This window comes from Bison bison, unplaced genomic scaffold (assembly GCF_000754665.1).
Source record: "Bison bison bison isolate TAMUID 2011002044 unplaced genomic scaffold, Bison_UMD1.0 scf7180017864163, whole genome shotgun sequence".
NCBI lineage: Eukaryota > Metazoa > Chordata > Mammalia > Artiodactyla > Bovidae > Bison > Bison bison.
The window spans coordinates 13,485,366-13,498,821 of NW_011494735.1; the positions used below are offsets into that span (position 1 = coordinate 13,485,366).

The 13,456-nt window shown below is 40.5% G+C and overlaps 1 protein-coding gene across 5 annotated transcripts in view; it reads right to left on the minus strand.

Moving 5' to 3' along the window:
- The window catches only part of SLC16A7 (solute carrier family 16 (monocarboxylate transporter), member 7), a 195,306-nt gene that overhangs the window by 181,306 nt on the left and 544 nt on the right, over positions 1 to 13,456 (minus strand). The gene's annotated exons all lie outside the window — the stretch shown is intronic.

Here is a 13,456-nt window from a genome sequence, read left to right on the forward strand (position 1 = left end):
TGCATAATAATTTTGATCATTGATACTGAAGTATCCCAATGAACAGTAATAATTAGGTTTCTAAGCATTTAGAATGAGATTTTTTAATTGGTAATACAGCTATATAAGTGTATACAGCCTTTTTTGAAATGGTTGAAAACAAATGTACATAATGGGCCCACAAAGGGTAATAGAGTAATAAAACTGTTATTGGTAAAAATAAATTTAAAACAATAAATTTTGCATGCTTCCTATTGAAGTGTTTTTTTTTTTTCTTTAAATAACTGCGTTACTAAGAAAATTAACAATAAAAAAGGAAAACATTTTTAGATGAGCTTGAGATCTGACATCACTAAATCCTCCAGTAGTAGGCCATTGCTGTGTGTAATTAATGTTCTTCCCCAGGGCACAGTGGCCAGATGACTCTCCAGAGAGATGCTAATGTGGTCCATGGGGGATGGGCTTACATTGTCTTATATCCCCTGAGGTTTCTTCTGAACTGTTCACCTTTTCCTATCTGCTTATTATGCTGTCATATCCATTAGTGATAATGCAAATATTCCTGCAGTATCTGCCACTTTTTAAGTTCAGAAAAAGAAACTGGTACATTGATTGTTTTTCTTCTGAAAGAGGCCATGCTGCTAAGTCGCTTCAGTTGTGTCCGACTCTGTGCGACCCCCATAGACGGCAGCCCACCAGCCTCCCCCGTCCCTGGGATTCTCCAGGCAAGAACACTGGAGTGGGTTGCCATTTCCTTCTCCAATGAATGAAAGTGAAAAGTGAAAGTGAAGTCACTCAGTCGTGTCCGACTCTTTGCGACCCCATGGACTGCAGTCCACCAGGCTCCTCAGTCCATGGGATTTTCCAGGCAAGAGTACTGGAGTGGGGTGCCACTGCCCTCTCCATGAAAGAGGCCATAGCTTTAGGAAAACACATTCAAGCATTTTATTGCTACATTGAAGACACCAGACAATAAATACCTGGAATTCATATGGTACTAGGAAGGGGCACTACAGAAAAAGGAGGACATTACAAATAACTGAATCTTAAGAGGCAGGGTTAAGAGCTATGCATCTCATTTTACTTAGACTATTCATCTCTCAGCTCTAAAACGTTCCCACTTCTTTCACTGAAGCTTTCTTTGATCACTCCATTACATAGCAAAGTCTCCTTCTGGAATCTTAGAGCAGGGGTCAACAAATACTTTTAGCTAAACTGAAAGATTTTTCTCTAAACTGAAAGTTTTCTCTAAACTGAAAAATATTTTAGGATTAGCAGATTTAATCACAACTATTGAACTCAATCTGCAGCAGGCAATCTGCCACAGACAACACAGAAACCAATGGGTGTGGCTATATTCCAGAAAAAAATTTTATTTATATAAACAGGAAGGAGGCCAGATGCGGCTCAAGGATTATCTGTACTTGGTTAACCAATGTTGTAGACAATCACTGCTCTAACATTTTGACACTCAGTCCTACTTGATTGTTCTTTAACTCCCCACACAGAGAATGTCTCTGAAATTAGTCTCCTTAGGGAGATCAGGAAAGATGACCTAGACATAATCTTTTCGAGTCTTTGTGCAGATTATTTCATGGAGCAATGCTCAATTATTTACTGATTTAAATTGACTTAACATATGCGAGCAAGATCTACTTGCCATTAGAAGCCTGCACTGAAACATCTTCTGAGACATTGACCTTTGGGGTTCTCTAATGGACAGCTTCATCTTGCTGAGCCTTTATTCTACCTGCATATATCTTACTTGGTAATAATGAAGAATAGAAATTCTATTTTTAAAAGATCAGACACATAGGAAGGACTTAAATGTTGCTTTAAAAAAAAGTACAACAATAGTTATGTTGACATAGGTTTGTATCTTAGTATGAACAAACATCTCTAAATCCTGATAGCAAATTGCTATTGCTTTTCCCTTTCCCACAGTCTTTAAATGTGTTTATATGTGCTACTACTTCTAAGTAGAAAGTCAGGAATTTCCATCTTAAAACTCCTTTAGGATATATTCCCAGTTGATATTACTAATTTTGTGTCTATGTGAAAAATTCAGCACTTAAATATTTTTGCAGCATCAATATCAATGTTGAATTCTCTTCCTGTATGTGTTTTGCCAAGAGAACACACTGGTCATAGCAAACACCCTCTTCCAACAACACAAGAGAAGACTCTACACATGGACATCAGCAGATGATCAACACTGAAATCAGATTGATTACATTCTTTGCAGCCAAAGATGGAGAAGCTCTATACAGTCAGCAAAAACAAGACTGGGAGCTGACTGTGGCTCAGATCATGAACTCCTTATTGCCAAATTCAGATTTAAGTTCAAGAAAGTAGGAAAAACCATCCAGGTATGAACTAAATCAAATCCCTTATGATTATATAGTGGAAGTGACAAAGAGATTCAAGGGATTAGATCTGATAAACACAGTGCCTAAGAACTATGGATGCAGGTTCATGACATTGCACAGGAGGCAGTATTCAATACCATCCCCAAGAAAAAGAAATGTAAAAAGACAAAATGGTTGTCTGAGGAGGCCTTCCAAACAGCTATGAAAAGAAGAGAAGCAAAAGGCAAAAGAGAAAAGGAAAGATATGCCCATTTGAATGCAGAGTTCCAAAGAATAGCAAGGAGAAATAAGAAAGCCTTCCTCAGTGACAATGCAAAGAAATGGAAGAAAACAACAGAATGGGAAAGACTAAAGATCTCTTCAAGGAAATTAGAGATAACAAGGGAACTTTTCATGAAAAGATGGGCACAATAAAGGACAGAAATAACCTAACAGAAACAGAAGATATTAAGAAGATGTGGAAAGAATACACAGAGGAACTATACAAAAGAGATGTTCACGATGCAGATAATCACAATGGTGTGATCATTCACCTAGAGTCAGACATCCTGGAATGCAAAGTCAAGTGGGCCTTAGGAAGCATCACTGTGAACAAAGCTAGTGGAGGTGATGGAATTCCAATTGAGCTGTTTCAAATCCTAAAAGATGATGCTGTGAAAGTGCTGCCCTCAGTATGCCAGCAAATCTGGAAAACTCACAGGGGCCACAGGACTAGAAAAGGTCAGTTTTCATTCCAGTCTCAAAGAAAGGCAATGCCAATGAATGCTCAAACTACCGCACAATTGCACTCATCTCACATGCTAGTAAAGTAATGCTCAAAATTCTCCATGCCAGGCTTCAACAGTAAGTGAACCGTGAACTTTCAGAAATTCAAACTGGTTTTAGAAAAGGCAGAGGAACTAGAGATCAAATTGCCAATATCTACTGCATCATCAAAAAATCAAGAGAGTTCCAGAAAAACATCATCTACTTTTGCCTTATTGACTATGCCGAAGTCTTTGTGTGGATCACAAAAATCTGTGGAATATTCTGAAAGAGATGGCAATACCAGACCACCTGATCTGTCTCCTGAGAAATCTGCATGCAGGTCAAGAAGCAACAGCTAGAACTGGAGGTGGAACAACAGACAGGTTCCAAATTGGGATAGGAGTATGTCAAGGCTGTGTATTGTCACCCTGCTTATTTAACTTATATGCAAGTACATCATGAGAAATACTGGACTGGATGAAGCACAAGCTGGAATCAAGATTGCCAGGAGAAATATCAATAACCTCAGATATGCAGAAAGTGAAGAACTAAAGAGCCTCTTGATGAAAGTGAAAGAGGAGACTGAAAAAGTTGGCTTAAAACTCAACATTCAGAAAACTAAGATCATGGCACCTGGTCCCATCACTTCATGGAAAATAGATGGGGAAACAGTGGAAACAGTGTCAGACTTTATTTTTGGGGGCTCCAAAATCACTGCAGATGGTGACTGCAGCCATGAGATTAAAAGACGCTTACTCCTTAGAAGGAAAGTTATTACAAACCTAGATGGCATATTAAAAAGCAGAGACGTCACTTTGCCAACAAAGGTCCATCTAGTCAAGGCTATGGTTTTTCTAGTAGTCATGTATGGATGTGAGAGTTGGGCTGTGAAGAAAGCTGAGCACTGAAGAATTGATGCTTTTGAACTCTGGTGTTGGAGAAGACTCTTGAGAGTCCCTTGGACTGCAAGGAGATCCAACCAGTCGTTCTGAAAGGAGATCAGCCCTGGGATTTCTTTGGAAGGACTGATGCTAAAGCTGAAACTCCAGTACTTTGGCCACCTCATGCAAAGAGTTGACTCATTGGAAAAGACCCTGATGCTGGGAGGGACTGGGGGCAGGAGGAGAAGGGGACAACAGAGCATGAGATGGCTGGATGTCATCACCAACTCAATGGACATGAATTTAAGTAAACTCTAGGAGTTGGTGATGGACAGGGAGGCCTGGTGTGCTGCGATTCATGGGATTGCAAAGAGTCTGACATGACTGAGCAGCTGAAATGAAATGAACTGATGTGTCAAAACTCAGAGTTTTGTCTATATGTGAAACACCCATATTACTATAAAGTCAATGATTTGTTGTTGTTTGAATTTCCTACTTGGATCAGGCTGTGAAAGTAATATTAAAATTCATAAATACCTGTGCACAGAAGCAGATTTTTCAAGAATAAAGAGGCTCTGCCTCAAAATGCACCAAAAATATTAGTAAAGATAAAAGAATAATAATTGTGATTACTCCTTATGTTATCTGCATTATTTATTTACTCTCCAGCAGCAATCCTGTGATATAGGCTTTATTGTTTCCATTTTTTAAAAATGAGGCAACTGAGGCTCTGAAGGTTTACATAGCTTGATTTTGGTTAAACAGCTGAGATGTGGCTAAATCAAAATTCCACCAAGGTCTGTCTATCTATCCACAAAGACTCTGATCCAACATGTGACACAGTGATGGGGAAAAAAGGGAAAGAGAAAAGAGAGACCCACAGACTAAGACAGACTACAGTGAACACGACACTGGAGCTCTGCACAAAGCTGATGGAAAGATATAAATTGCTTAAACTTGCTTTGAAAATAGGTTCCATTATTTGTGTGACTCAAGACTAAAAGGATCTTACTGTTTTATTCACAGCCATCTCTAACATCTAAAACGGTGTCTGGAGCACAGTGGATGAATAAATAGTTGTTATTAAAGGATTACATTCTCTGGCTTGAAATATGTCAGAGGCTTTATTCAAAATCCCATTTCACAGCAGAAGTGACATGTACATATCCATGAGAATTCTCCAGACACCCCTCTGTTCATGCATCCACCGCTGCCCACAGCCTGGCATATCCGCAGGAGTCCCGCCACCCAATGCACACTCCCCCACCCCCCATCATCTTGCTACCTGTGCTAAAGGGATCGAATTCTGGAATTATTGTTTATTCAGTCCCTAATGGCTCCCCACCCTCCCTGAGTCCACAAGTGATAAGAGGTCATTATTTTCTCGAAGCCTTTTAGTTTGGTTCCAGATATTTCCTTTAAAAAGTAAGGAAGTCTTATCATTCTTCCAACTCTGTGTTTTAACAGATCAAGTCCTGTTATCCTTGACTAGTCTTTTTTATTTTTTTTTAACATTTCTCAAACTTCCTTCCTCTAGAATCTCTTAAAATCCAGTGCAGAATTGCATATTTTAAAATACTAATATTGAGAAGGTACATTGTGGTTAATAGATTCAGGACCAGATCCCTCCACTGACAAGATGTACAACCTTGGGCAAGATACTTATCCTCTGGCCCTAATTCCCTTACCTGTAAAATAAGGGTCATAATAATGTTTTCTCATAAGGCTTAGAGGATTAAATTAGTTAAAAAGGTGTAAGATGAATATGTAAAATGATGCCTGGCATGTAGAAGTCCTGGATAAAGGCAAGCTATTTTTACTCAAAGTAATCTCTATAGCTTTATGTAAGAGCCACATCTTTAGTCTCTAAATTCACTTATTATACATACACACAAACATACACACAGCATGTTAGGTTCTTTACCTCTTATGGCATTAACCAGCAAAGACAAATAATTTTACTGAGAGGCTAATTTCTAATTGTAAACAGAATTTAAAATGAGTTTCCTTCTTTCTTCCCTTTCAGTGTTTATTCATGTATTCATTCATTATACTCAGCCTAATGGGCCACAGAAAGAAAATGTTCAGCTCTGAGGTAACAGTGGGTCCTTCCAAAGGCAGATCTCTCTATATGCCTTTATTTCCCACCTTCTAATTTCATCTGAAAAAAGATGACACTGATGGCCAGTGGGATCATGAGCAAGTGATCAAACATTTATATTCATAAACAACCATTTTCATCCTTCAACTATTTTGTACATAAACTGACTTTCCTAAACTTGAATGCTTCCAGAAACATATCGGCCCTAAAAACAAGCTTAACCAGGTCACATAAAGAAGAGATAAAAAAGTGAATATTTTACATTCATAGAGAAAACATAAGACATGTCAGCTGTCACCACAAATGTACAGGCTGTCAGTCAACCCAGAAAAAGATTTATTTTGTGTGGCGCCAGAAAGCTAAGGACCCTTGGTAGAAGTAAGAAGAATGTAGTCACAACTGGAACTGCCTTTAAAAGAACAGGCTGCCTGAGTACACATTTGTTGTTGTTCAGTAGCTAAGTCGTGTCTGATTCTGACACCATGTACTGCAGCATGCCAGGCTCATCTGTCCTCTACTGTCCCCTGGAGTTTGCAATACACATACTGAAATCTTAAAAAAGCTTCTTGTACCTATCCAGAGGCTTCAGAGAAAATTTGGATGTGGTGTTTATACCCAGCTTTGAAGGTTGAAGCTTGACATGGAAACAGCAGGAGGTTAGAGCATTTTAAGATGAAAGAACAGCACGGCCAAAAATGGGGAGGCAGGAAACGGAATGAAAATAAATGAGGCACAAGGGACAGTTCAGTTTGACCTGAGGATGGTAGCAGTGGGAGATGAGCCTAGAAAAGATTTTCAGAAATACAGAGATTGAAATGTTGGTCCTTAAACCTAGGTAACGGGAGTCACAAAGTGTTATTAACATATAGGAAAGGGAGGTGTATTTCAGTGCAAGTATCTGGAGGCACGTACAGAATTAACTAGGACATTGGGAAACTATTAGCAAGGAGATCAGCTAAGAGACTAGGATGTGAGTCTAAGTAGTATGTCAAAAGTGCCTGGACTCCGGCAGCATCAGAAAAGAGGACATTGATGAAAGAAATATTTTGAATGTCTTAGCAACTGACTGTAAAATTTAAGGCTGGGGCAGGGGGTGGGGGACTTGAGGTTCTTGTTCTAGATTAGAATACTAACACCAATAAAAGAAGCAGAGCCAACAGAAGGAAAGAAGAGTGTTCAGAAGAGACCTCAGGGTGTTGGCAGTGTCAGCAGCACAGAAGAGGGGAGCTGTCCAGCAGGCATTTGGAAAGTTCTGGCCACAGCTATGTGAAGGTCAGGGTTGAAGATAATGGCTTGAGTGTTACTCCTACTGAGGTCAAAGCACAGTCCAAGAGAGGACAAACTTTGCCAATGGATCAAATTTAGACAAGAGAAGAATTCAAAACAGAAGTTGAGGAGCACATACTTGAGTGAGTAGGTGAAGTGCAAGTCGTTCAATCCTGTCTGACCTTTTGCGCTGGCCAGGCTCCTCTGTCCATTGAATTCTCCATGCAAGAAAATTGAAGTGGGTATCCATTCCCTTCTTCAGGGGATTTTCCTGACCCAGAGATTGAATCCAGCTCTCCTGCATTGCAGGAGCATTCTTTATCATCCGAGTCACAAGGGAAGCCCAAGAGTAGTGGAGTGAGTAGCCTATCCCTTCTCCAGGGGGTCTTCCCAATCCAAGAATCAAACCGGGCGTTGTCTCCTGCATTGCAGGCAGATTCTTTACTAGCTGAGCTATGAGATGAAAGGAAAGTCAAAGAGGAAGCCACTAATGAGCAATCAGAGAAGTAGGAGAAACACAAAGAGCACCTAGAAATCAAGAGAAGAGTTTAAGAAGCAGCAGGTGCCAACACTGCCAAAGGCTGTGGATAGTGTGAAGTCAGTGAAGATTTAGAGCCTCAGAGGCCAGTTACAACCTGATTAATACTTAATATATCTTACAAGGAAGAACTCTTTTTATCCTTTGAAGAAAACACAGAAGAATTTCTTATTGGAAGATAGACCGATTTCAAAGATAATTTCCTTAAACATTTTCAATTTGATTTTACTGGCCAATAATTTTCAATCACATATAGTACCTTTCTTCCAAAAAGTATATTCAATGTCAGGGGACACTTTTGGTAATTATGACTAAGGGGAAACTATCAGCATATGGAGGGCAGGGGTCGCAGACACCAAGTGTCCTGCAATAAAAGCGGCATTCCTACACCGTGCAAAAGAGCCCTGCCCAAAATGCCAACACTGTCACCTGTTGAGAAACACTGTTTATCACGGAATGTTGTGGTAGTGGTGGTTTAGTCGCTCAGTTGTGTCTGACTGTTTGCAACACCATAGACTGTAGCCTACCAGGCTCCTCTGTCCAGAGGATTCTCCAGGCAAGAGTACTGGAGTAGGCTGCCATTTCCTTCTCCAGGGTATCCTCCCAACCCAGTAATAAAACTGCGTCTCCTGCCTTACAGGCAGATTCTTTACCAACTGAGCTACAAGGGAAGCCGATCACTGAATGTACCTTTTGTATATTTGAGAAAAACTGACAGAACTTCAGTTTCTGACATTTTAGAGAATCAATTTCAAACACAGACAAATATTATTAATCAGTTCATCCCTTAGAAACTTCTCAAGTGAATGCATGCCTTTTTGCTTTTACTGTTTATTCATGTCTAATCTAGTTCCAAAAGAAATAAATTACTTAGTAGAGTAGCTTCTTATAATTTATAACTTCTATACATTAGCACTAATCAGAAACTGTTTAGGAGTGTGGATGATTAATAATACTACATGTCATTGTGCTATTAAGTATGAAACAGCCAACATTTAATGTAAACACTTTTTAAAAATACCAATATTTGGTACAGACCTTTACTTATCTAAACAAATATTTCTCTGTGTTACCATTCATACTAGATACTTTCATTGAAAATTTTAATTTTTTGTTTATTAAGTGCCATGTTTTAATTCCAAACATGACCAAAAATTAATCAGCAGTTCAGATAACTAAACCAAATTATTGTTGTTGTTTAGTTGCTAAGTCGTGTCTGACTCTTTTGCAAATCCATGGTCTGTAGCCCACCAGGCTCCTCTGTCCATGGGATTTCCCAGGCAACAATACCGGAGTGGGTTGCCATTTCTTTCTCCAGGGTATCCCGCCAACCTAGGGAATGAACCCGCATCTCCTGCATTGGCAGACGGATTCTTTACCACTTTACCACTGAGCCACCAGGGAAGCCCTACTAAACCCGATAGCATGTCATTTTCTTGTGGGGCTATCTTAACTGTGCAAAACTTTTAACAAAAATATCTTTACACCAGCATCTTGTAGTTGTTACCCAAATGCCTTGTAAAATTTTCATAAACTTATCTGGAATTTCAATAAAGGTTAATAAAAACAAGTGAATCTTCCACGTAGGTAGATTAGGACCCTGTATTCACCATTCAGGGACCTATTGAGAAAATGAAGCTTTCTCTGTAAGTTTTTAAAAGAAAGTCATATTACTCAAAGATATTTAGTGTATGCAGTTGTTTCTCAACACATTTCCTACATACTTTGATCCAAATAGTTTTGAGAAAGTCAACAATGATGACCTCTCAATGAGAGTTCATTCAATGGCTTATTATGCAATCCAGGACTATCATGCCATCTACTGAGAAACTTTGCTTTTCAAAGGGTTCCCAAAAATCTGTTAAGAAGAATAAGCCAGTGAACTTTACAAAAACCTATTAGTCTTAAGGCCAAATATTTAATACCTGACACTAGCTACCATGTATTTTTTTTTTTAATAAAACATTTATTTACTTGGCTGGCATGTGGGATCTGGTTCCTTGATCAGGGATGGAACCCGGACCCCTGCATTGGGAATGCCAGGGAAGTCCCTGCACCTTTTAAAACAAGAGTTAATGCAAATATGAAAGATTTGGATTTTTTACATTTATTGGAGGCTAACTGCTTTACAATATTGGGGGGGCTTCTGCTATACATCAGTGTGAATCAGAGACCACATATTGAGTTATTTCTATGCTTGTGCTCACACAGTATAAGTAACAAAGGAATCATAAAAAGATCCTCAACTGTCCTGCCCCCAGGGCAGAGTTCCACGAGGAATTCCCTGCCAGACTGAGAGTTGTAGGCAAGAAAGGATGCTCACTCTTCCTTTGTTTCTCCCTCCCTCCTTGCTTCATTTTTTCTATAATCAGTTGTTCAGGACTATCACCTGCCAGGCACTGCATGAGGAAGGAAGAACACGACAGACGAAGTCCCTGCCCTCAATCAGCTTCATGCAGAAAAAGCCATACTACTCAGTGGTTAAAGTCAGACAGCCTACCTGGGGGCTCACTCCCACTCAGCCACTTGCTAGCTGTGCACTTTGAGTCAGTTTCTTAACTCTCTGCGCCTCTTCTGTAAATGTGAGTATCCATAGATCCTCCTCTTAGGATTGTTAAAGTGATAAAAGGAGTAACAGATGGTGCCCAGAACATGGTGAGCATTAGAGAGAAAATGTTATAGTGAATATACTCTTGGGGTACATATACACAATGGAGTATTACTCAGCCATTAAAAAGAATACATTTGAATCAGTTCTAATGAGGTGGATGAAACTGGAGCCTATTATACAGAGTGAAGTAAGCCAGAAGGAAAAACATAAATACAGTATACTAACGCATATATATGGAATTTAGAAAGAGGGTAACAATAACCCGGTGTACGAGACAGCAAAAGAGACACTGATGTATAGAACAGTCTTATGGACTCTGTGGGAGAGGGAGAGGGTGGGAAGATTTGGGAGAATGGCAATGAAACATGTAAAATATCATGTAGGAAACGAGTTGCCAGTCCAGGTTCGATGCACGATGCTGGATGCTTGGAGCTGGTGCACTAGGACGGCCCAGAGGGATGGTATGGGGAGGGAGGAGGGAGGAGGGGTTCGGGATGGGGAACACATGTATACCTGTGGCGGATTAATTTTGATATTTGGCAAAACTAATACAATTATGTAAAGTTTAAAAATAAAATAAAATAAATAAATAAAAAAGAAAGAAAAGAAATAAATCCATTAGCAAAGACATTCTTCAGGGAAGGCATGTCCTGCCTTCATAACAACAGAAAATCCTCTGTTACTTGTTTCTACTGGGTCAATGGGCAAATGGATGGGGCTGAACACACAGATTTCTGAAGCAAGGTGCCCTTCTCAAATGTGCCTCTTAGCACATCTTACATTTCTTAAAACTGCTACATCCTTTCAAATTCCTTGAGAAACATGCTTCTTCCATTGAGAAGGAAACAAACAGCAAAGAGGACAGAAAGAAGATCAGCCCAGATGACTAGATGTTTTTGTTTTGTTTTTTTGAGAGCAGAATTCCAACCTTATTTATCTTTGTAACCACAGTGCAGTGTCTGGAGTGATTTTAGGGTTTCAAAAATAGCTAGTTTATTTTTGTCAAAATATATTTTTATAGATTTTACTTTTGGCAGTGCTGGGTTTTTGGTGCTCTCTCTAGTTGCCAGGAGCAGGCGCTACTCTTCAGTGTGGTGTTCAGGCTTCTCATTGCAGTGGCTTCTCTTGTTGAGGAGCAGGGGCTCTAGGTCAAGTGGGCTTCAGTGGTTGCAGCACATGGGCTCAACAGTTGTGGTGCACAGACTCAGTTGCCCTGAGGTATATGGGATCTTCCTGGACCAGGGATCAAATCCGTGTCCCCTGTATTGGAAGGCGGATTCTGGATCACTGGACCACCTTAGCTAGTTTATTTTTCAGGTGTTTTCAGTATACTTTATTCCTCACAATAGCACTTCAGGGTAGATACCACTAATTTCATTGTATGAGTAAGAAAAACTAAGGGTAAGACTGTTAAATAATTACTTAGTCTTACAAAAGTGAAGAAGTGAGCTTGAAATCCAGGTCTAACTCTAAAGTTTATTACCTTTTTCCATGTGAATGTCTCAAAAAAAAAAAAGTTTGATAAATGAATATATAATGAAAAGCAATCACAGGAGACTTCTTTTACTTCTGATCCATGATCCAAGAATATAACTCTCCATAAAGGATATTTCTTAAAGTTTCTTTGCCCTTTTTCCCTTCAGGAGGGCGTAAGGCCAAAAATATCAGCTAGATATTATAAAAGACTAAATGCACGTCTACAAATAAACTGAGCATTTATAGGAAGGGGCACTAATTTGGACATTGAGAAACAAGTGTTAAAATTTCCGTTCACTTACCATTATTGAAACAGCCCAAAGGGGAGGGGAGTACATAATTGCAAACTGCTGATGTGAATTTTGCAAAAAAAAAAAAAAAAAAACAACAACTAATTTCTGACTTTATGAGTTGTTACACAACACACTGAGTTGCTTAAGTAATCTTTCCCTTTTACTGAGATCATTCAGTTGCCGGCTGACTTAGATTGCTTTAAACGCAATGTGCTCAGAAGCAGAGAGTGGGGCTAAGATTGCCTCACCAGGGCCATGAAAGGGTCACCTCATTCAACCCTCATCAGTCTCTGCTGCCAGAACCCAGCTCTAATTTTTCAGCCAAGTTCCTCCAAAATGCACACTTCGTACTTGAGATTCCAATGACACAGCACTGTCAAGCCAAGGGTCCGCTGAAAGTCTGCACCCTCCCGAGTTCCCAGTTTGGATTTACCATAAAGCACTGGGTGCCAGGAAAGGGCATTTAGTGCTCACTGTTTCCTTCCGCCCACGCTTTTCAGCTCCACCCTCATCACTGCTGGTGGTTTTACTCCCCTGCTGTGCCCCTTAACAGACCGGAGAAAGAAGATACGACAGGCTAGCTTTACTACTACTACCAGAGGTACTTGTAGAGTAAACCGCACGTTTCCTCTCCTGCGTGTGTTGCGTGTGTAATTTTAACTTCCCTGACGTAGATCACAAATTTCCCTCCTCAGCCCTACCAGGAAAGTGGCCTTGCTCACAATCCCCCAACCCCACCCCGCCCTGCCAAGACCAGTCTGCAATTTCGCGGAAGTTAGGGAAAAATATGGGGTGGAGACAGGAGCCACCCAAGCAGCATCCGCCCGAGAGAGGAGGCAGTTCACACGTGAGCCACCTCACTAGCCTCCTCGCTACCTGGCTGGGCCTGGCACCCCCAGCGTGGCGCCACAGCTCTGCCAGGAAAAACAGCCGGGAGGCGCAGGCCCTCCTCCGCCCGCGTTTAAGTCACGTTCCTTTTCTGTCCCCGGGTGTGTCTCTCCCTTACACACCTTTCTTTCCTTCTGCCTCGCCTCCGCCAGGCTACCTGGGACCCAAAGCATAAAAAACTCTTACGCCACCCCCGACCCCGGTATTTCGTCCCTTCTTCCCAGCCTGAGTGCGACCATCTGCTAAAAGAAGAGGCTCCCTATACATTCTCACCCCCATCCCCACTCCCGCCCAATACCCAGCTTCT